At 48.5% G+C, this 23227-nt stretch overlaps 1 protein-coding gene across 1 annotated transcript in view; it reads right to left on the bottom strand.

Annotated features, from left to right (window-relative positions):
- The window catches only part of MAN1C1 (mannosidase alpha class 1C member 1), a 148372-nt gene that overhangs the window by 41400 nt on the left and 83745 nt on the right, over positions 1-23227 (bottom strand). The window lies entirely within an intron of this gene.

The raw sequence follows: 23227 nt of genomic DNA, 5'->3' as shown, positions 1-23227 counted from the left end.
TCTACAGGGGAATGGACCCTGGGACCCCATGGCCTCCTCCCCTGGGGGCTGCCTGGCCATGAACCACCCTGCTCTGCTGGACTGTGGTTTGTATAGTCTCTCCTAACTCTGCCATATTAATGATGATGAGGTTTTTATGTGACATTGTATTAGCGAAGAGAAATGGGTCAGGCTGGGCAACATAAGCTCCAGAAAGAACATTTAGATAGGGGAAAAAAAAAAAATCACCCAAGGCGTAGCCTATTATCACAATATCCCCAGAGCCAGCTACTAATGGTTGCATTTAATTTGATGATACAATCCAGAGACTTTTCTTAATCTGTAAAGCAACAACACAAATGTCTTTCTCAGCTTCCAAAGAAACCCCTGTGGCTGTGGGGCAGGTTGAGTTCCCAAAGATAGATTCCACAGGACGTCCCATCCCACAAGAGAACCTCTGCCCACAGCTCCTCTCCATGAACCTGGGTGCAACTTTGTGACTACCTGGAACAACAGAATAAAGCAAAATGGATGATGTGCTAGCTTTCAGGCCCAGACCTTAAGAAACAGGCAGTTTCTACTTCCTGTCTCTTGGAATGCTGGCTCTTGGGACCAGCTACCATATTGAGAGGAAGCCCAAGAGAGCCCATGAGGAGAGAACACGTGGAGAAGCCATACGTATGTTATCTGACGGACAGCCCATCTGAGCTTACAGTCAACAGTCTGCATCCATTCCAGACATGGGTATGAAAAAGCTTCCAGAAGGTTCCAGCTATCAAGTCACCCTCAGCCTTCAAGCTTTCCAGGTTAGGGGCCGTATAGCCTGGCAGTGAGATAAGCTGTCCCCATTGTGCCCTTTCTGAATTCTTAGCCCACTTGATCTGTGAGCATAATAAAATCATTGTTTTAAGCCAGTAAGTTTTGGAGTAATTTGATATGCAGCAGTAGCAGTGGAATGTTCTGGGTTTCTATGAGGATGAATTAAAGGGATATCCCCACTGCCCCAAAGTATAATGTTTAAAACTACCTGAGGTCGTCTGTGAAAGAGTGAAAAAGGAGAGTGAAAAAATTGGCTTAAAACTCAACATTCAAAAAACTAAGATCATGGTATCTGGTCCCATCACTTCATGGCAAATAGATGGAGAAACAATGGAAACAGTGACAGACTTTATTTTCTTGGGCTCCAAAATCACTGCAGATGGTGACTTCAGACATGAAATTAAAAGATGCTTGCTCCTTGGAAGAAAAGCTATGACCAACCTGGACAGCATATTAAAAAGCAGAGATATTACTTTGCTGACAAAGCTTTGTCTAGTCAAAGCTATTGCTTTTCCAGTAGTCATGTATGGATGTGAGAGTTGGACCATAAAGAAAGCTGAGCACCAAAGAACTGATGCTTTTGAACTGTGGTGTTGGAGAAGACTCTTGAGAGTTCCTTGGACTGCAAAGAGATCCAGCCAGTCCACCTTAAAGGAAATCAGTCCTGAATATTCATTGGAAGGACTGATGCTGAAGCTGCAACTCCAATACTTTGGCCACCTGATGTGAAGAACTGACTCATTAGACAAGACCCTGATTCTGGGAAAGATTGAAGGCGGGAGGAGAAGGAGAAGACAGAAGATGAGCTGGTTGGATGGACATGAGTTTGAGTAAGCTCCGGGAGCTGCTGGTGGACAGGGAAGCCTGGTGTGCTGCAGTCCGTGGGGTCACAAAGACTTGGACACGACTGAGTGACTGAACTGAACTGACGTCTTCTGGCTGCATAATATTTTAAGGATGAGGACTTCCCCATTTTTATCAGGTCTGGGTTATTTGTTTTCCTCCAGGAGGAATTTTTTCCTTGAAGCTTTCCGTAATGATTAGTTCCTGGATCACATAAAGTTGTGTTCAGGGGCTGAGTATTTTCAGGAAAAGGTTTCTTGGTGCCTCCAGAAGGACTAAAGATATTTTTTAGGAAATATTCTTGGAATCCAACAAAATGTTCTTACTAGAAGCTGATTAATAAAAGGTGATCAGATCTGACCGTGTCACTGCTCTTTAAAAAAGCCCTCAAAGCCTCCTGTTCTCCAAGTTCAAAGTCCTGGGCACAGTGTGCCGGGGGCCTGTGGTCTAGGCCGTGGCACCCTCTCTAGCCTCACCTCCCTTCTGCTCTCTTTGCATGTGATGCTCTGCCCAGAGCAGACCACTAGCAGCTCCCCAAACACCCTGCAGTGTCTGCTGATGCAAGCGCTGTGTCTTTTCTCAGGATGATCCAGAACGACACAGCAGAGCTGACCGCCCCCTCCTTTGCAAGCCTGACTCACTCTGCAGCAGGCGCCTCCGTCACAGCACGGTCCACCCTGCATCTGACATCTTTGCCCATGAATCATCTTTGCCTGTGAATCCCGGAGGGCAGTGGCTGGGTCTGACTCTTCCCAGGAGCCCCAGCATCCATCCTCAGGCCAGGCACCAAGAAGGCAAGAACAAATGGCTGCTGCGTGAATAAATGGCTGGCGGAAATACCCACAGCACTTTCTTAGGGATTTCCAAACATTTCACAAGCCCTTCTGGCCTCGGAGAAAACACAGTGCTCATAGCAGTGGCCAGTTATCCAAGGAAAGCACTGTCAGAGGGACATGATGGGCAGCTGCTGACATCAGGGCCCTGGTGGAACTAATGGCTTCCTGCATCCTTCCCAAACACATGCCACGCTTTGCGGCCACAGCCGGCTGGAGAACGCTTGCTGCGGCCGACCGCCAGATGACGTTTACTGCGACGAATGGCTAGACACGGTTCATTGAAGCAGCCTGCTGGACAGGGTTCCTCGCTGGAAAACAGGGTGTGCTTCAAAATGTTAATGTTTTGTTTGTTTTTAAATAAGAGCTGGGGGTGCAGGCTGACCTGGAAACTGGTATTCAGACAATTCCCTCCAACAGTGCTGTGTAACAGGCTCTGAACTGCTTTCATCTCAGAACATCTCAGAGAGAAGAAAAGGCAGATGGAGAAACTGGAACTCAGGGTGCTCACAGTTGTAACCAGACACCACCTTTCAGACCACATGACTTTACAGACTTGGTTTTAACCCAGCTTCATCCTTTCCCAGCTGTGCGATCATAGACAACTGACTTGACCTCCCTGGGGCTCAGAAAAATTGGACAACGGGGCCTCCTTTTGAGAACAGAGTGGCCACTTCAGATGGATGTATAACAAAGCACTCAGCAGATGCTCAGTACCAGAGAACCTGACATCCCCAGCACACAGTAGGTGCTCTGTGCACAGGGCCGTTATCATCAGGCTCAGTTCTGGCAGAGGAAGGCATACCCTCGGCCCGGCAGGAAAGGATGGCACGGCCTAAGTGCCAAGCAGGCAGGAGCTGCGGGCTCTCAGGAAGGCAGGACCAAGCTGGGCAGGCACTCTGGCATTTTTAAGACACTTCTTGCCTCAACAGGAAGAAGAGCAAAAGCCAGAGTCCTGGCTGCTCACCCCAAGAGACCCTAAACCCAACCACTGCTCTGGGGAGCTCCTGAGGGCAGACCCAGAGTCCTTCCATGGTTTGGCTTCCCCCTGCAAATTAGACGATTGCTCAGTACTGTCTCTCCACCTCCATGGGAAGGGTAAACATCCTTGTTCCATCAGCCTTGGTCTTATCCATGTAACCTGCTTTGGTATCACGGTGGGAAGGGAATTAAAATTGGCTCTGACTTTAGGCTTGGCCCTGAGACTTGCCAGTGGGATTAGTGGACATGACTTGAACAGAGGTTTGAAATAAGCTCGCATGGGTGGATTTGCCCTCCTGCATGCCCACCTTTCGCCAGGAGAAGAACAAGTCTCAGTCACTGGTCCATGAAGGATGACAGATGGGTGGAGCAGACCTGAACCAGCTGAGCACAGCCTAGATAAACCAAACCCCAGCCTATATGCAGCCACATGGACAAAAAATAAATGCTCACTGTTGTCTGCCACTCACTGTGGAGTAATTTTTTACATGGCATTATTTTGGAAGGGGGTTGGAGGGGAGGGAAGAGACCATACAATGCCCTTTCAGTCCTGTTTCTGAATAGTCTTGGCATGTTTTCTATACTCTAGCTAGACTACAGACTCTATGAGGTCCACCTTTTCTCACCTTCCAGCCCTTTATTCTGTCTGCTTGGAAGTGCCTCTTCTAACCCAAAGTGTCTCCACAGATGGCCAAACCCAATATCTACTTTAAGTCCTGGAGAAAATGCTGCTTCCTCCATGAAGACATCCCGATTGCCGCACCTGGACCGGAGGTCATCCTCCTCTGAATGCTTACAAAAGAATTGCTTTTCAAAAAAGAAACAACAACAACATAAAAAAAGAATTGCTTTTCAACTTTCATTATAGAAATCTGTGTCCTTTTCTCAAGTCCATCCCAGGCAGTGAGTGTCTTCAGGGCAGAATCTAAGCCTGTTTAACGGAAGCTGGCACAGGCCCTGGAGAGTAAAGGTGTCACTGAGATCTACTGAATGATGCCCTCTACCCACTGCCTCCCACCTGGATGATGAAGACTCTGGAGAGTCAGGGCCCGTAACAGGGGCTGTTCCTAACATGGTGGCAGGTGTGGAGGGGGTTGGAGGGGAGGGCAGAGACCAAGTCCATGAATCTCTGAAATCCCGGCCCAGGGCGGACACCCAACCCAAGTTCACTTGTGGAATGTGGGATTCTCTTAAATGCCAACCACAGAGGTTAACAAGAACAGCTGTAGACAGCACTCCGTGCCAGGCACAGTCTTATATGTTTACACACATCTTTTTGAAGCCTTGTGAAAACTCTATCATTGTCCCTCTTTCACAGGTAAAGATGGAAACTTCAAGAATTAAGTCACCTGTCCCAGGTTTATTCATTTACCCGAAAACACACTGTGGAGTGCTCAGGCTGTGCCCCGTGCTGAGCACAGTGGGGAGCGGACAGTCCCGGTCCCCACCCTCCAGGAGCTGAAGGCCTGGTGGGGAGAAAGATACCAACCAGGTGTCACACGATGCACCGAGCCACAAAGGTGCGCGTGCGGTAGCGGGAAGGAGAGCAGGCGCACGGCCGAGCCTTTGAGCCGAGGCCTGAAGGAAGGAGGGAAGAGGGGCCCGGGGCAGGCCGGGCAGGCTCTCAGCAAACAGAACAGAGCCGGGAAGTCTTGGCCTGCGTGGGCAGCAGAGAGGAGGCATGGGATGGTGAGAAAGAGAGAACAGAGTGGGTGGTGAGGGGTGGTGGGCCAGACCACACAGGGCCTTGGGGGCTCAGGAAGGCTCGTGTGGATGGCTTAGGGACCCCAGCTGCCTGGTGTTTTAAAGCGACACACAAGCGGTTGTGTGAAGAGTGTCCTGGAGGGGGACCCCAGTGGGGACCCCAGGTAGAATAATCCCGGGAACTGCCCATCGTGGCTGGGCAGTGCCCCCTAGTCACTTAGGATGAGTAGGAAGGAGGCAGGGAGCACCTGGGCCTGTGCTTTGAGATCCCCTGAAGGCAGCTGGAGACGCCCTCCAGCTGGTGGGGGGCTGTTTACCAGCTCAGGGTAAGGAGAACAACCACAGGCACAGGGCAACATCAGCCAGTCACCTCACTTCAGCCCCGTTGGGGGGAGCCTCCAGCTGCCCTCTGAAAGCGCCAGGGCCTCCCAGGCCCATGGATGCAGGGTCACAATGTCATCTTGTATATACATGGTGGCCACACAGAGCTATGCATTGATCATGGCAAACACAGCCTGCGGGCCAGAGCCAAGAGGCACAGATGCAAGGCTGTGATAACAAGATGAATGATGACTCCTGGAAAGGGGAAAAGCAAGGAAATCAAAGAGGCCCTATTCACCCCAAGAAGCATAAAGAGACGGCAGAGGCGTGCCGGGAGAGCCTGGTACAGAGCTGTGCCCTAGCCGAAGGTCCCTCCAGTCGCTGGGATAGCTGAGCTGCAGGGAATGGGCCAAGCCCTGGAGCCCCACTCACTAGCTGCCTCAGTTTCCTCATCTGTACAATGGAGCAACCATACCTCCACCTCGCAGAATCACCCTGAGCGTCAGAGATCACACCACTTCTGGTCCACGGCCAGCCTCGATTGAACCTGTGTGGAGGCAGATGCGGGCTCTCTTTAAACAGCCTCCCAACAACCCTCTGAGGAGGGTGCAATTGTGTCACCCTTTATCAAGTGGGGAAACTGAGGCTGAGACAGGTCATGGAAGGTTCCCAAGGTTGATGAATGGGGAGCCAGGATTCAACTCAGTCTGCCTGCCTCAGAGACGCCACATTTCATTGCTGGGTCATCTTGTTTCTGTGCAGTTTCTGGAAACTTGGCCAGGTTCAGAGGGCCTGACAGGGTCCCAGGGAGGTGCCCACAGTCACTAGACCCCCAGGCCATCTCCTCAGGGCTTGGCAACACCTGCCACCTTTGGGCGGGAGCAGTGCCTTTGTGAAAGCAGCTGGTACCTCCCTGTAGGACTCCTGCCTTGATGCTCAGACGAGCCTCCACAAAGCCTTCCCAGATCTCCTCGAGGGAGTGCCGCTTTCTCCCCGCACATTCTGGGTCCCACTGCTGATCACCTGGCCAGGCCAACTCTAGGAGTGTCCCTGTTGGTCTGTCTCTCTAACAAGCAGGAGCCTGGAAGTCAGAGATCCTGCCACATTCATCTTGAGACCATCTATGATGGCTTCCCTGGTGGCTCAGACGGTAAAGCGTCTGCCTGCAATGCAGGAGACCTGGTTTCAATCCCTGGGTCGGGAAGATCCCCTGGAGAAGGAAATGGCAACCCACTCCAGTATTCTTGCCTGGAGAATTCCATGGACAGAGGATATGGCCCATGGGGTCGCAAAGAGTCAGACATGATTGAGCGAATAACACACACACACTCACACACTCGATGCCGGGTGTGCTCAGTAGGGCCTGAGTCAACATATACAGAATTAACCTGGAGAGAGAACTGAGGAGGAGCCCGCAGGCAGGAGCAGAGGCCAGACCAGCTGGCCTTCTTCCCATCAGGGGCATGACGGCCCCGCCTGACTCACCCTCAGCATCCAGGGCAGAGGAGGGGGCCAGCTCCCCCTCCTCCACAGATATCTGAGCCCTTCCCTTTCCTTAATCCGTAGATCCCTTTCAGAATCTGCTAGAAGCCACCCCAACCCCTCCCCTTTACTAAATGGACATTTGTATGCATTTTACACAGAAAGTAGCACAGGCTTCCCACTGGCAGACCTATCTGTGTTGACCACCTAAGTGAGACGGGGGACCTCTGGGCAGATTTTTATTTCCTACAAAGGATGAGGTGAGGAATTTATTTTGGAGTCAGGGAGATGTAGAAACAAATCCTACCTTACTATTTCTAGCTGTGTGATCTCTGGTTAGCTGGTTTACCCACATAAGCCTCAACATCCTCATCTGTGAAATGGGGATAATGTCAGGTAATGCATATTATTAGAGAGAGTGCACTAATAGGTGGGCAGGGAAGGTTTTTTTTTTCTTTATAAAAGAAATAAGAAAATCAGCTGCAGTAGGTGCCTCTGAGTCACCTTTCACTTGACTTTATTTGATTTCTCTTAATAGACAGCAGTGATAATGGAAGAAGCATAGGCTTCTAGTCAAAATGTTTGGGCCTTGGCTCTGTGTATTACCAGCTATGTGACCACAACCAGATTCCTTAACCTCTCTGAGCCGCGAGTCTGCATTTGTCAAAAGGGACTAATAACATCCCCCTTGAAGATGTGGGTGGCTTGGATGTGGCACAGAGTCTGGCAGAAAGAGGGAGCAGGAGGGGGAGGGTCTGTGCATGAACTGAACAGGGAGAGCTCCTCACCCACCTGCCCACGTGTACCCACTTCTCATTCCTGGTGCGACAGCCCTGAGCACGCTTCCTGGGTGAGAACTGCTTCTGTTTTAGATCTGGAGCACAACGCAATAAACAAATGCAGCAGACGTGCCGTGGCCCAGAAGACAACTCCCTCTGCTTCAGAGAAAACACACAGTTCAATTTCCCAAAGATCGAACCTGGGAGCCTTTCAAGGCTTTCCCAGCGAGAGCAGTTCTCGGAATTCTCAGGCGCCACCCTCATGCAACTTAACAATTAAAGCCCAAGTATTTGTCATTCTCTGCAAAGGTTTGCGAGGATGAGTGAGAAATTTGAAAAAAAAAAAAAAATCTGATTTCAGTGGCACAGTTTTCAGAAATATATGGTAATCCATTTTTGTCAATCCACAGAAGGCACAGCTCAAATCATTAAAAAGCCATCGTACTTAATCATGCATGGAGAAGGCTGGGCTGTGACTCTCAGATCATTTTCAAATGGTTTCAGGTTAACTTTCAAAAACTGACAGGCAAGCAGGCAGGGGATTATGACAGATGATAATCTGAAGAATTTCTGGTTCTGGTTCTCAGAGGATGAGGGATTTATTTGAGAGAAAATTGCCACCCAGACCTCAGCATGATGGCAATGGTGAGGGAGAGACCAGGATGGATCAGCTGTGACCTCTGCCCTCAGGGAGTCTGCAGCTGCTTTCTCAGAAAGACAGCAAGTTCAGAGCAAACTATGAAGTAAGCAAATAATTGTGATGCATTGTGACAGGGGCTAATAAAAGGTGGAAGTTGACCCAGTGGTTAAGTCTCAGCTGTGAGTGTACAGACCCTGGGTTTGGAATTCGTCTTCGCCACCCACTCTGTGACCTCACGCAGGTTCCTGAATCTCTGTCTTGGGTTCCTGATCTATAAGAAGGGATAGCCAGCTCAGAGGCTCAGGAGGTTACGACTGAGCTCATTCCTATAAATCCTTTCACATGGTGCCTGGTATACACTGAGCTCTCCGGTCAATGCTGGCAAAGCAGCTAACTCTGCGGAAGGAAGCCTCCCAGGCGACCTCTGATTGGGATCAGGAGGGATAAACGGGAGTCTGCAGGGAGGCGCTGTGGAGGACGGATGTTCCAGGCAGAGGGCACAGTACGTGCAAAGGCCCTGAGGTGGGAGGTTGGCCAGGGAGGAGCACAGGGGAGCAGGACGAGGGAGGGAGTGCTGCAAGGGAGTCCTCCTGTGAAGGTCAGTGACAGCCAGGCTGAGGCGTTTGGGCTTTACCGAAGGTGGGGGCAGTGTTTGCGACCTCAGAGGGCCAGGGGCATCCTGTGTCTTCTTCCAGGTCTTAATGCATGTTGGTTACTTGTTGAATTCTCAGGGACCACCTCCCATCAAACTTGATCCAGGGTCCCTGGCCTTTATGTAAGAAAAACACCCTCTATTAGGCCCAGCAGTGGTCATGCTTCCCCTCCTCAGGGCAGAGCTGCTGGCGGGGGGGGGAACCACCATCCAGTCAGGAACTGCGCTTCCCACCTCCCTTCTGTTTAGGTGGGGCCCTCTGACCCGGTTCTGGCCGGTGGAATACGGTTTGTGTGTAACTTACACACAAACTGAGCCTGGTCCATGAAACCTGCTGTGGGATCCTCCGAGGCTGAGGTGACCTCGGGAGTCACAATCTGAAGATGATAGAGCCTCTATTACCCCGTCCCTGAGGGACCATGATGAGTGGAGCTCCCTCCTCCTGCCATCAATCTGACTTTACACAAGCAAGAAATAAATGTCTGCTCCCGAGCCATACAATGATCTCTGGGTTAATCTGTTACAGCAGCTCGCATTACCTTAAATGAATACACCCATTACACAGCATGACCGTGGGCATGTCATTTTGCCTCTCTGAGCCACAGTTTCTCTAATGCGGATTGTTGTGAAGGGCTAATACGGACAGATGTGAGGGAACACATTGCTGCTCTTGTGGCTTCAAATCTCTCCAAGAGCCTGCAGGGGAGGGCACTTTGTATGACCCCTGCTGCGGCAGGGGGACTGCAGCCAAGGGCTTGGAGATGGTCCGGTCAGGGGGTCCAGATCTAGCAGCACATCCCGACCCGGACTGGAGACCCTCCCTCTGGGCTTTAGTTCTGCCCCTTGGCAGAGATGCTCCCCAAATGGCTGAGGGAGGGGGCTGGGGCCTGGCTTCTGTCTCTTGGCTTCTGCTCCCCTGGGAAGCAGTCAGCCCAGCCTCCCTGATGATAACTTGTTCCAGCCTCTCACAGCTCATTAGCAGGAAATTGCATGCCCTGCCAGGAAGATGCACATCTGATTTTTCAGACACGTCAGGTAGACACTGTTATCAAAACCTTGTCATGTCTCTGCACAGCCCCGCATCCTTCTCTGAGGTCCTCCTGGCAGGCTCTGTGCTCAGGGCACATGCTTGCTATCTTGGGAGATTGAAGAGCCTTGTTCAGTTGAGCATTCCGCCAGCCAGCCTGCAAGGAGCAGGGGCTCAGGACGGAAGCCCGTGCTGGTGGCCGAGGCTCACACTTCACCCTGCCAATAAGCCGTCCTGCACTCCCAGGACTGATGCTGAGACCCGCAGAGGAGACAGGAGGAAGGCCTGAGCGGTCTGTGACATGCTGAGCTGGCTCCGGCCAAAGACAACTTTAACAGGATCCCGGTCATTACATGTCCTTTTGCGGACAGGGTTTCCGCTCCCATAGATTGGAGGTGGGGATGGAGAATGCCCCGCCCCCAGCCTCTGGAGCCTGAAGTCGGGGCAAGGCCACCTCATCCAGTACACATGGCCACATGGCCCCATGGCCCCGCGCTCAGGTGGGTGGGTGCAGACATTGACCTTTTCCACCTTCTGTGCCCTCACCTTTGCCCACTGCCCACTGCCCACTGGCCAGCACTAGTGGAAGGCATATGAAGAGCTCTCAGATCACCTGATGGAGTGAAGACCATCAACACCCTGGGCTCGGCTCTATGGAGAGACAGAGAAGAAGCAACAACAAGGACAAAAGGCACCCATCTACACAGTCTTTTCACACAATAATGAACCTGTCTGAACCTTATATCCTCTCTGAGGAATACCATTACCCTTATTCCCCTGAGGAGGAAACTGAAGCTCACAGAGATTCAACAACTGGTGCTCAAGGTAACCAGCTAACGCACCAGGCAGTGATCTGAGCTGCATCCCACGAACATCTCATAATAACCTCAGTCACTTGCTTAGAAGGTCCTACACATCAAGCACTAGACTAAGCATTTTGTCAGTTCTCCAGCTGAGGTCATATGATCTCCATTTCCAGGTGATCTATGGAGGCTCAGAGAAGTTAAGCAACTTGTCCAAGGTCACACAGCAAGGAAGCAGTAACCACAGCCTTAATGCCAATGACACCAATGACATTGGTGCTGTCTCCCTATACCAGTTGCCTCACCAGCGAGAAGGATCCCAACCTGGGGAGGGCAGTGAGAGAGGGAGGCTACCAGATCCTACCAAGCAAAAAAGCAGCAGATAAAATTGCACACGTGCTGGTCACCACTCCATTAAAAACCCGAGTGGGCATGGATCAGATAGGGTGGGATCTGGCAGACGGTTGGGTGGGTGTCTCAGAGTGAGGCAGGGCCTGGCAACTTCTGTTAGCTCACAGTCTCCCTTGGCTGAGTTTTCCTTGTAAGGACGACTGAGGGTCAAAGTGAATAGAGGCCAGGTGGGCACAGGTGTGGCGGCCCCTCGGTTCCTTGGCCCTGGCAGCAGGGGGTCCCGCCTCCCTCTCCCAGGTGCAGGAGCCTCCTGGCCAGGTAACCTCTCCACCCTGCCGCATGCCAGACAGCCTTCAGTCTCAGGCAGAGATCCCAGCAAACCAGCGCCCACTGCGCTGAGCACGTGGAGATTTTGAAATAGTGAGACTTGCAGGTGAGGGGCTGAGCAGCCGCGACAGCCCAGGCAGTGCGTGTCTGCAGTCCCCCATCCCGGAGGGCAAGGCCAATGAGCTGGTCTCCAATTACCTTCTAAAAGGCCCTCCGTGATGTAGCCTCCGCCCTCCGGGCAGCTCATTACCCACCTCTCCTTTCATGCTCCAGTCACTCTCAGGGCAGCACACTGGACCGCCAAACCTCCTCCCCGGCTGTCCTTTCCGCCCAGAATGCCCCCAACCTCCGCCTGCCTATTCCTCAGCTCTGAACACACATCTGTTGTTCCCAGTTGCCCTGGATCCACCCTCCAGCTTTCAGACTGCTATACATCTTACACTTCTGTTCAAGCAAACACTTTGGGAGAATCCTTCCAGAACTCCTGCTGGAAGGCAAGGTGGGGTGGAGAAGGAGGGTGGGGAAGGGGAGAGGGGCACTGAAAGGTGAGGTGAGGTGGCCCGAGGGTGCCCGGCACACCCGTGCTCTGGCCAACGCTGGGCAGGCTTGCCGTGAGCTGCCTCTGCAACAGCTCCTGGGCTCTCATGCCGCTGTGCCTGGGCACGTGCTGGGCCCTCCACCCAGAAGGCAAGTCTACTCTCCTCTGCCCGAGCAGCCCCAGCGCATGTTTCAGGGCCCAGCTGGATACTACCCGCCCCGCAATGCTACAGAAGGAGGCTCCTTCCTCTGTATTTTCAGTACTGTGTATGTCACAATTACAGGTGGGTCCTTTCCTCGAGGAGAACTCTTTAGGGATAAGGGATGTGGCCAACTCATCTTTGCATCTCTGTTATCAGCCCAGAACTGGCCTGGAAATGTCTCATGAATACATGAATGAACCTCCTTCTCTAAGACCTCAAGAGGCCTAATTCCCCTCTTCCTGCTGGGCCTTCTTCTCCAGTCATGAGAGGAACAAACTGTGCCCTTTGTCTTCATACCACTGTTGGTATTGACCAGAGTTGGGTTTTAATGGCTCTTTGACAAAAGGCAGCACCCACATTCATTTTCCTTGGCTAATTACATTTCCCAATTGAAATGCTTATCTCTGGGCTGATGTTAAAGACATAATCAGTTTCCAGAATGGATTCAAAGGAGGTGAGAAGCAAGAAAATAATTAAGCTAACTTCTGATTGAATCAAATAATTAAGCAGATTAAATCGGCTGCTTGTGGATCTATAGCCCAGCCCAAGCTTGGGGAGTGCATTTCTCCTATCGGAGAGATTATTTCTGATTGTTTTAGAGATGGAGAGCCTTTCTTCTGAGTAGTATGTAAAGGACTGACTCCTTTAGCTGAATGCAAAATCAGAGTGGCAGGACCCCAGCTTCCTGGTTTAGGTAAAGTATTCTGGGTTTAGGGAAAGAAAGCTTGAAGCAGGGAGGGGCGCTCTGTTTCAGAACCACACCTGGACACTCGTGGGACAAGGGTTGCATTGTTGGCCTTAGTTTCTCACTTGTCCCTGTACCCATGCCCTCTGCCCTCTGAGCGGGCTTTCCTGCCCTGTCCTCTTATTCGGGGCTCAGGCGTGTGGCTAACTTTAGCCAGTGTGATGTAGGCAGAAGCTTGAAGAAACACTTGCATGGCCATCACTGTGAGAACATCCTGGGACTAGACCCTGAAAAGGAAAGACCTGTGGAGCAGAGCTGAGTTGACCAGTTGTCCCAGCCAAGGGTCTCCTAGGATAGTTCACAGTCAGCTGTCCTGCTTGAGATCAGCAGACCCAACCTGGAGCTGCTAAACCCTGAAGGCTCCCAGGCTAAATGAAAACTTAGTGTTACATGCCAGTGAGATTTGTGAGTGTGTGTTATATGTTGTCCTTGTGGGGCTAGATTATTCCTCAGCCTGGGGTGATCTATTCTCCAGTCCCAACCTCTAGAAGGTCTTCTCTATCCTCAGGTCAGCATCACTTAGAACCCTGGTATGTGACCAGGAAATACTGGGTTGGCCAAAAAGTTCACTCAGTTAGTGAATATGTTGTTCAATAAAGTTCTTGGTGAAAATGAAAAATGTCTTTTATTTTTATTTAAAATTGAATGAACTTTTTGGCTGACCCAATATTTACACAAAAACTCATCTGATCTTTACAAAGGCTCCTGGGTGGTTGTCAGGACAGGGATCATTTGCCCCATTTTATAGACGATGGTGTGAAGGTTCCAAGCCATGAGAAGAGCAAGGGATTATGGTTACGGAGAGTGGGTTGGATGAATACATTAGCCTCTATTTCTATCCCTACCCTGAAACTCCACTAAAACAACAGTATAAATTTTTTTTAAAGATATCATTTTAGAAGGACAAAACAGAGGAGAGGCAACAGCAACAATCTTGGCCTCTGCTAAAGAGAGAGATGTGTAACACTAAATTAGTAAAGCCAGGAAAGCAGAATCTATGCCAAGATGCTGAAAGCACATGCATGAAGTCTATACCAGGGAACCTCACAGGGCCTGGAATTGGTGGCAACACCAGGCATCTCTAGAAGGATTTATTGAAAGTCATCTTAAAAGGCGGAAAGACCCCTTTCCTCCTACATCTAGCCAGCCAAGAAAATGTCTCCCTCTCATCCTAGCATAAAACTAGCGGTTGAGTCTTGAGAAGGGGTAAGATAGAGGGTCTCTGGACCATGGGAGACCCGGCAGAGGTGGGGACACCATCCTGAGAGCATGGGGGTTTGGGACTGCCCCACTTTGCCCCCTAGCCCTCCTGCCTACCTGGCTCTCAGCAAACAGAAGCCCAGAGTCCACTCTCAGAGAGAAGAATGGAAACATCTCAGCAGATGCTGAGCAGCCACAGAAGGCAAAATCCTTTATCTAGAGTTCCCTGTTGCCTCAGCCTGCAGTGAGGTATCAGCCAATAAAACCCACTCACCACACTGGAACCCCACCCACCTTCTTTCCTGGCCCCCATTTAACATGCACACAGCCAAGGGTCCCTAAACATTTTAGGGAAAACTCACAAGTGCAACAGACATACATACACTCAAGTGATCAGGAAGAGTATATTGAGAGGACACAGACTCTGCAGGAAGGAGGAAACTACAAAAAAATAATCATATCCTCACAGAGACAAAAGGAGATGTTGCACCCATGCGATAAGAACAGGATGCTCAAAAAAGAACATTCACAAAGCAAAACAACTCTTGGAAATTAATACATAGCTTGACAGAAGAAATAAAAGCCCTACAGAAGAGTTGGATGATAAACTTGAGGAAATTTCCCAGAGTAGAACCAAAGACAGAGAGGAGGATGGGGAACAACTGCAAGTCTCAAACACTGCTGGTGGGGATGAAGAAAGGTACATCCACTTTGAAAAAAAGTTTGGCAGCTCCTTACAAAGTTAACCATACACTTAATACATGACCCAACAGTTCCACTCCTGGGTATACACACATCTATGCAAAAACTTGTACCAAAACAGCATTATTTGTAATATCCCCAAATTGGAAACAACCCAAATATTCATCAGTTGGTGAATGGAAAAAACCCACTATGGAATAGTCATACAATGGAATACTATTCAACAATAAAGAAGTGCAAACAACTATACATACAACAATGCAGATGAACCTTAAAAACATAATGTTAAGTGAAAGAACATGACACAAGAGTACACACTCTATGGTTCTATTTATGAGACTCTACAAGGTTCAAATTAAACCAGGAAGCAGATCAGTGATTGTCTGGGCCAGAAGTTGAAGAAGGATCAACTGCAGAGGGGCGTGAGAGAACTTTCAGAGGACAAAATATTCTGTGTCGTGATTTTCAGTTCAGTTCAGTTTAGTCACTCAGTCGTATCCAACTCTTTGTGACCCCATGGACTGCAGCATGCCAGGCTTCCCTGTCTATCACCAACTCCCGGAGTTTGCTTAAACTCAAGTGCATTGAGTTGGTGATGCCATCCAACCATCTCATCCTCTGTCGTCCTTTTCTCCTCCTGCCTTCAGTCTTTCCCAGCATCAGGGTCTTTTCCAATGCATCAATTCTTTGCATCAGGTGGCCAAAGTATTGGAGCTTCAGCTTCAGCTTCAGTCCTTCCAATAAATATTCAGGACTGATTTCCTTTAGGATTGACTGGTTGAGGATAGTCATTTTGGTGATGGTTAAAAGCACTTCTCAAAATGCATTGAATTTTGAGAATTTTTGTTATTCTCTTATAAACAGAATCATAGAGTGTATACTCTTGTGTCATGTTCTTTCACTTAACAATTGAATTTTTAAGTACACTTAAAATTGGGTGTATTTTATTGTAAAAAATTATACACCAATGTAGTTGATTTGAAAGTAAAAAAAGAGAGTTACTGATTCGACTGGGGCTTAAATCAAGGAGATTTCATGGAGAAGGCAGAGTATAAGCCTTGGTTTTTAAAAATGAACTTGAGAGACATATGGAAGAAAAGAGCAGTGACCTGTCAAGGAGAGCAAATCGTGTAGGTATGGCTGAAATTGCTAGTGCCCCCCTAATATGCATTCTCTCTTAATGTCTACACAAACAGAAACCACAACTTTATCTGAGCACACGGCCATAAGAATTAAGACCACATTTCCCAGCCTCCCTTGCACCTAGGTGTAGGCATGTACACAAGTTCCAACTTGTATTGTAACTTGGGGGATATAAGTGGAAGTAACTTGGGGATGTAAGCAGAAGTGGGGTGTGCAACTTCTGGAAAGTATGTTTAAAGTGAAGGGACATTCCTTCTCCCCCCCCTTTTCTCTTACCGCTGGCTGAAATGTGGACATGATGACTGGAGCCAGAGCAGCCACCTTGGACAACACTTGTTGTTGACTGAATGCTTGTGTGTCTCCAAAATTCTTGTCAAAACCCTACCCCTCAATGTGATGGTGTCTGGAAATGAGGCTTTCAGGAAGTAATGAGGGTTAGATGAGGTCATGAGGGTGGAACTGTCTGATGGGATTAGAACTCCTATAGAGCTTGTGCATTCTCTCTCTCCCCTATCTCTCTTGCTCTTGTTCCGTAAGTCCACAAAGAAGTCATGAGAGGTAAGCACACAGGAGGATGGTGGGTGCCTACAAACCAAGAGAAGATCCCTCAGAATGAAACCCCCCTTGGCAGCACTTTGATCCTGGACTTACCAGCCTTCAGAGCATTTGGAAATAAATTTCTGTTGCTTAAGACATCTGACCTAACTTCCCTGCTGGCTCAGACAATAAAGACATCCGATCGGTGGTATTTTGTTTCGGCACCCCAAGTAGACTAATATACACAAGATAGACTACGTGTTTGCTTCCCGAGGACAGGGCCTGAGGCCCCCTCAACACTCCCATAACCCTTGCACCTAGCTCCAGAAGACTTGTTGTGGGATCTCAGGTATTTGCTGAAGGAAAGAATGAAAGGTTGATGTTGCAGAAATCTGAGGTTTCACAGCCAGAATTTGCCCATGTTTTTGGTTAACAGGTCCCCAAGTTGCTTTCAGGGATCCCTCCTCTTCTCTCTCACTTCTAGTTCATGTCGCTCTTCATGGAGTGAGACTGTCTAGACCCCCGGCAATGGGAATGAGTGATCTAGACCCCAGCCAACCCATACCTTTCAGCCCTTTGTACCTAAGGATATGTTAGGGACAGACAGAGGCATGGGCCCCATTAAAGCTTGTTAGAGCTAATCTTGGGACTTCAAGTGAGCAATAAAAAAAAGTGGCTCTTTTATACCACACACAAACTGAGTGGATGTAAGATAAAGTAGCTGTAGCCAAATTGCTATCATTAAGGAACAGCCAACCTGAGGATAAAGCCAACTGAGAGAAAGCAGAACACAGAGACAGAAGGGGAATGGAGCCTTGGTGACTTCACTTGATGCCTGGATCAAGCATTGCCTGAAGTCCATCCAATCCCAGTGATTTAAACTAAGTGATCTAGTAAACGTCCATGGGGGTTAAACCAAATGGGCTTCAGTCTTTATCTCATACAACCCAGAGAGTGCATACTAACAATTGACCTTAAGGATCAATGTCACCTTTAAAATATGTCATCTTGGGAGCAGGGCTGCCATCTAAAAAGGGGGCCAGGGCACACCAGGTTGCTGCATTAACTCTACTTCCTTTCAAGCATAGCTGACTCTGAGAACTCGAACAAGGCCTTGTTGATTCTACCTGGTATGTGACATTGTAAACCAATCTCATGTTATCAGCATTGCAAAAATTCCCCTATAAAAACACAGGAGTCTAAAATGTTAATCTGGGAATTAGTGGACATTTATCTTCCTTCAGATCGGTATAATTTCCTCCCATTTTTTTTGTCTGCTTTCTGAGCCACCTCATTTATCTAAGCTTTCAAAAGCTCATGCAAAACACATAATGTACTTCAGCTACAAAAATCAATGCTTGAGGATGTGTTTTTTACCAGGATTGCTACAGAAATTTTTCCTGTTGCTTTTCAGAGCCCTCACTACCAAAATTTTTATTCATGAATAAGGGCAAGAGTAGTCTCATTTATAAACAAAGCTTTTCCTAATTATCAAGTAAAGGGGAAAATGTAATTTAAAAAAAATTAATTCTTTTTTTTAAAATATGTTTTTGAAGAGAAGGAGATTTATGTTAGTTTGGGCTTCAAACAACCCTCCCCTACCCCTCACCCTCACTGAGACTGACTTTAATTAAAGACCATTTACCCTGGGAATAGATTGCTTGCTGCAATTTGTACCAAAGAGACACATTTGCAGACAAATGGATTGCAGTTCTTAGATTTTGCTCAAACGACAAAAGGAGCGATTATGTTCCCTCGTCACTTCCTCACTCTGAAGAACTCTATTAAGAGAATAATTTGAACGGTCTCTCTGCTACTCTGCATTTTAAAGTGTGATCTATTTCAATGCCACCAACATTTTCCCCCTTTAAAAATAATGAGTGATATTTAAGGAAAAATGCCAGCTGGGTGTCTATTTGAGGAGGGGCTTGTAGGAAGCGTGAAGGTTTACATAACTCCCTCTGAGGCCCCAGCTGCTCACAAGTGCATGGGTAACCTGTAGCTTTGTTTTGTGGCTGCAAATAGCAGACAGAGACAGTCCTAGAGCACAGGAGGAGTCTAATCGAATTCCCACGCTCGCTCTGAACACCTTGTTCTATTTTCCATTTCCTGGCTGCCCAGTGCCAGACGGGTTTCAATGGGGCTGTCTAACTCTGGAGCCATGGAGTTTAAGTGGAACTGTCAGCCCTAAGGCTTCCTGACTCATATGTGGTCTGAAAACAAGCCCCTGGATCTGCTGAAGGAAGCCCAAACTGTGTGGAGGTCACTGGTATTGTATTAAAACAAGCCCAGGGGTACCTTCTCCATGACCCTATAAACACCTGCGTGCTATGTTATAATATTCCATGCATCTGTTATCCTAAAGGACTGAGGGTGGATGCCTTGAAAACAGAGGCTAGTCTACCTCCTCAGGGCTTGGCTCAGTACCTGGAACACAGTGGGGCTCACTAAATGCAGAGTGAGTGACTGAGTAAGAACATGTCCTTAGGGTCTGTCCAGTTGGAGCTGAGCTCAGCACCAACACTGACTGGGTACCTGGGCAATTCACCCCAAATCCAGGAAAGGCAGATCTAGTCCTTGGCCTGAGATGATCGGAACTGGCTTCCTCCTCTCACTCTGATCCATGCGCTATTTGATTTTAGAGACTTTAGAACAGGGAGAAATCTGAGTGTGGTGGACTGCAAAAACATTCCCAACTCTTCGCCCTTCCCTGCACCCATGTCTTTGGTAATGTGACTTAGATGATTTCAGTCTACCTCCTCACCCCTTTGTCCAGGCTGGCCTTCTAACTTGCTCAGCCAACAGAATATGAAGGAAGTAATGGCGTACCTTCTAAGCCTGGGTCTTAAGGGGAATATGCATGCTTCCACCTTTCTTTTGGACACCTGTTTCCATCAAGAGAAGAAGTCCAGGTCCATATGCAGCAAAGTTAGGTAATCCAACCAAGTCCATCTGAGACCAAAGGGCTCCCAAGTGACTTAGCAACTGACTACAGGTTCATGAGTTAGCCTAGCTAAGACCCACAGACTGGTGAGAAATAATAAATAGTTTTGTTTTAAATCACTAAGTTTCAGGATGGTCTGTTATACAGCAATAGCTGATTGGTACACGAAACTCGGCATTACAAATTAAGTGGACACCCTGAAGCCCAGAAAGGGGAGAGAACTTTCCGAAAATCACGTCTGCCAGTGATTACGCTGAACATGGGTCTTTCTTTAAGTATCCATTTCTTTTCATCTTTCTAAGTCATCAGCCCTCAGGTTCTGAACAAAGGGCAGGGGCAGGCACATGAAGATCACCCAGCAGCCATAAAGAGGCAAAGTACATGTCATTAGTTCCCATCTCACTACCTCTGAGGTTCTGGAATCATACTCCCAGGAAGCCGTTAGGTTCCCACACATTGTAACCATGTGTACTGCCATGAAAATCAACCACAGAGGCCTTTCCCCAATTTGTAAAAAATTATGGAAATCAATAGGACTTTTAATGTCAATAGTAATTTATAAAAGGAACTTAGAACAGCATTTGGCACACAGTAAGTGTTCAATAAATGTAAGTTATTATTGTTAGATTCTCCTTTCATATTTCTTCTTAAACCTCTGGCACCTGCTACCATGCGTCAGCCAGCAGGCAAAATGCATGGATGACAATAACCACAGCTAACATTCATCGAGCACCTTGCAGGCCTTCTACATGTCACTGATGTTACTCGTCACACTTCTTTGAGATACCAACCCCCTCCTACAGATGAGGAAACTGAGGCTCAGGGAGATGAATTCATCCAAGGTTAATAAAGCTGGAAAGTGGCTAGACTCACACGTGGTTGTCTGATGCAAGCCTGGGGCAGCACAGATCATGACATTATTATTCTTTATTTTCTCTTGTGCTTAGCCTAGAGGAAGGACTGAACAAAAGTACAGAATGAATAAATATATTTCAAGAATTCAAAGACGAAAATGTCTCCCTGCCCCATCCCAAGAAGGGCTGACAATAAAAAGATTGACAAGGGACTTCCCTTGTGGCCCAGTGGCTAAGACTCCACCTGCCAATGCAGGGGACACAGGTTTGACTCTTGGTCCCGGAAGATTCCACATGCCATGTGGCAACTAAGTCTGTGTGCCAAAACTACTGAGCCCAAGCTCTAGAGCCCTCTGCCACAACTGCTGGGCACACACGCTGCGACTAACTGAAGCCTGTGGGCTCTAGAGCCCATCCTCTGCAACAAGAGAAGCCATCGAGAGGAGAAGCCCACACACTGCAACTAGAGAGAAGCCCTCACGCGCAGCAACTAGAGAAAACTTGCACTCAGCAATGAAGACCCAGTGCAGCCAAAGAGAGAGCGAGAGAGAGAGACAATATGAAGTACTGGTGAGGATGTGAAGCAACTGGAACTCTATGCACTGTTTCTCCACCACCTCCCCACACTCCCTCCTCCCCCACGAAATCCCAGGCTCTCATACTTGAAACGACATTTACTGCAACCAAGAGGGCAGGGCAGCAACCACGTCTGGTCGACTGACACAATTAAACAGCCCTCCAGAGCTGTGGTGAAGAGCATGGGCTTCAGATCTGGATGGGTAGGGTGGACAAGAACTATCTGTGAGCCCCTAGAGTGTTAAGTTTGATCCAGTACTGTTCCTTTCCATGGGACTCACTCACTGCTTCTTAATACTTTATTGAAGTGAAGTCACTCAGTCGTGTCCGACTCTTTGTGACCCCGTGGACTGTAGCCCACCAGGCTCCTCCGTCCATGGGATTCTCCAGGCAAGAATACTGGAGTGGATTGCCATTTCCTTCTCTAGGGGATCTTCCCGACCCAGGGATTGAACCCCGGTCTCCCGCGTGGCAAGCAGACGCTTTAACCTCTGAGCCACCAGGGAAGCCCCAATACTTTATTGACACCTACTATATGCCAACACACAGACATTGAAGCTGCTACTGTTATGACTGCCATATTAAAAAGGTGGTCCTATTGGACTTTTCTAAACTCAATCAGCCTGCTTGATCTTTGGTTACCTCCTCTACACGCTGCATCAGGTCCCTAAGTGTCCTTCCTCTTTGAGAGGAGAAAATACATCTATAATACAAGCCTTTTGTGCCTCCCCGAATATCATATGTTGAAATCCTAACACCCAGCATGATGGTATTAGGAGGTCAGGCCTTTGGGAGGAGGTTTTTAGGTAAAGAGGGTGGAGCCCTCATAAATGGGGTTGGTGACTTATAAAAGGGAATCCAGAGAGCTCTCTTGCCCCTTTCACCCTGTGAAGACACAGTGAGAAGACAGTTTTTTATGAACCAGGAAGCTGGCCCACAAGGAGACAATTAATCTGCCAGCACCTTGATCCTGGACTTTCCAGCCTCCAGAATCGTGCAAAAGAAATGTTTGTTCTTTAAGCCACCCACTCTGTAGTATTTTTGTTATAGTTGACCAGGACAGGTGCTATCTTGTGGGGGCAGCATAACCTTCACCCCACCAGCCCCACCTTGCTTAGTGCTGCATGACAACTCAGTTCAGCAGGCCCTGGACTCCTGCGTGGCAACGTACATTGGCTATGTCACATCTGGGAAGATCTGTGGATGCCCATGTTCCTAAGCTCAGGAAAAGGCAAGTGTCAAAATTCCAGGTGATGCTGACTGAGTAAGAAATCCATTAGGGACTTTCTCAGATGCTTTCCAAGACAGTGGCTCTTTGGTACTGTCTTGGGGTTGAACTCCCCACCCACTAGGTTCTAAGATCACACATGCAGTTGTCTAACACAACCTAGATGCCCACTGACAGATGAATGGATAAAGAAGTTGAGTACATATATATAATGGAATATTCAGTTCAGTTCAGTCACTCAGTCGTGTCCGATTCTTTGCAACCCCATGAATCACAGCATGCCAGGCCTCCCTGTCCATCACCAACTCCTGGAGTTTACTCAAACTCATGCCCATCGAGTCGGTGATGCCATCCAGCCATCTCATCCTCTGTCATCCCCTTCTCCTCCTGCCCCCAATCCCTCCCAGCATCAGAGTCTTTTCAAATGAGTCAACTCTTCACATCAGGTGGCCAAAGTATTGGAGTTTCAGCTTCAGCATCAGTCCTTCCAATGAACACCCAGGACTGATCTCCTTTAGGATGGACTGGTTGGATCTCCTTGTAGTCCAAGGGACTCTCAAGATTCTCCAACACCACAGTTCAAAAGCATCAACTCTTCGGCGCTCAGCTTTCTTCACAGTCCAACTTTCACATCCATATATGACCACTGGAAAAACCACAGCCTTGACTAGACAGACCTTTGTTGGCAAAGCAATGTCTCTGCTTTTTAATATGCTATCTCGGTTGGTCATATCTTTCCTTCCAAGGAGTAAGCGTCTTTTAATTTCATGGCTGCAGTCACCATGTGCAGTGATTTTGGAGCCCAAAAAAGTAAAGTCTGACACTGTTTCCACTGTTTTCCCATCTATTTCCCATGAAGTGATGGGACCAGATGCCATGATCTTAGTTTTCTGAATGCTGAGCTTTAAGCCAACTTTTTCACTCTCCTCTTTCACTTTCATCAAGAGGCTTTTTAGCTCCTCTTCACTTTCTGCCATAAGGGTGGTGTTATCTGCATATCTGAGGTTATTGAATATT

This window comes from Cervus elaphus, chromosome 8 (genome assembly GCF_910594005.1).
Source record: "Cervus elaphus chromosome 8, mCerEla1.1, whole genome shotgun sequence".
Taxonomy (NCBI): Eukaryota; Metazoa; Chordata; class Mammalia; order Artiodactyla; family Cervidae; genus Cervus; species Cervus elaphus.
This window is presented reverse-complemented; position numbering and strand designations above follow the sequence as displayed.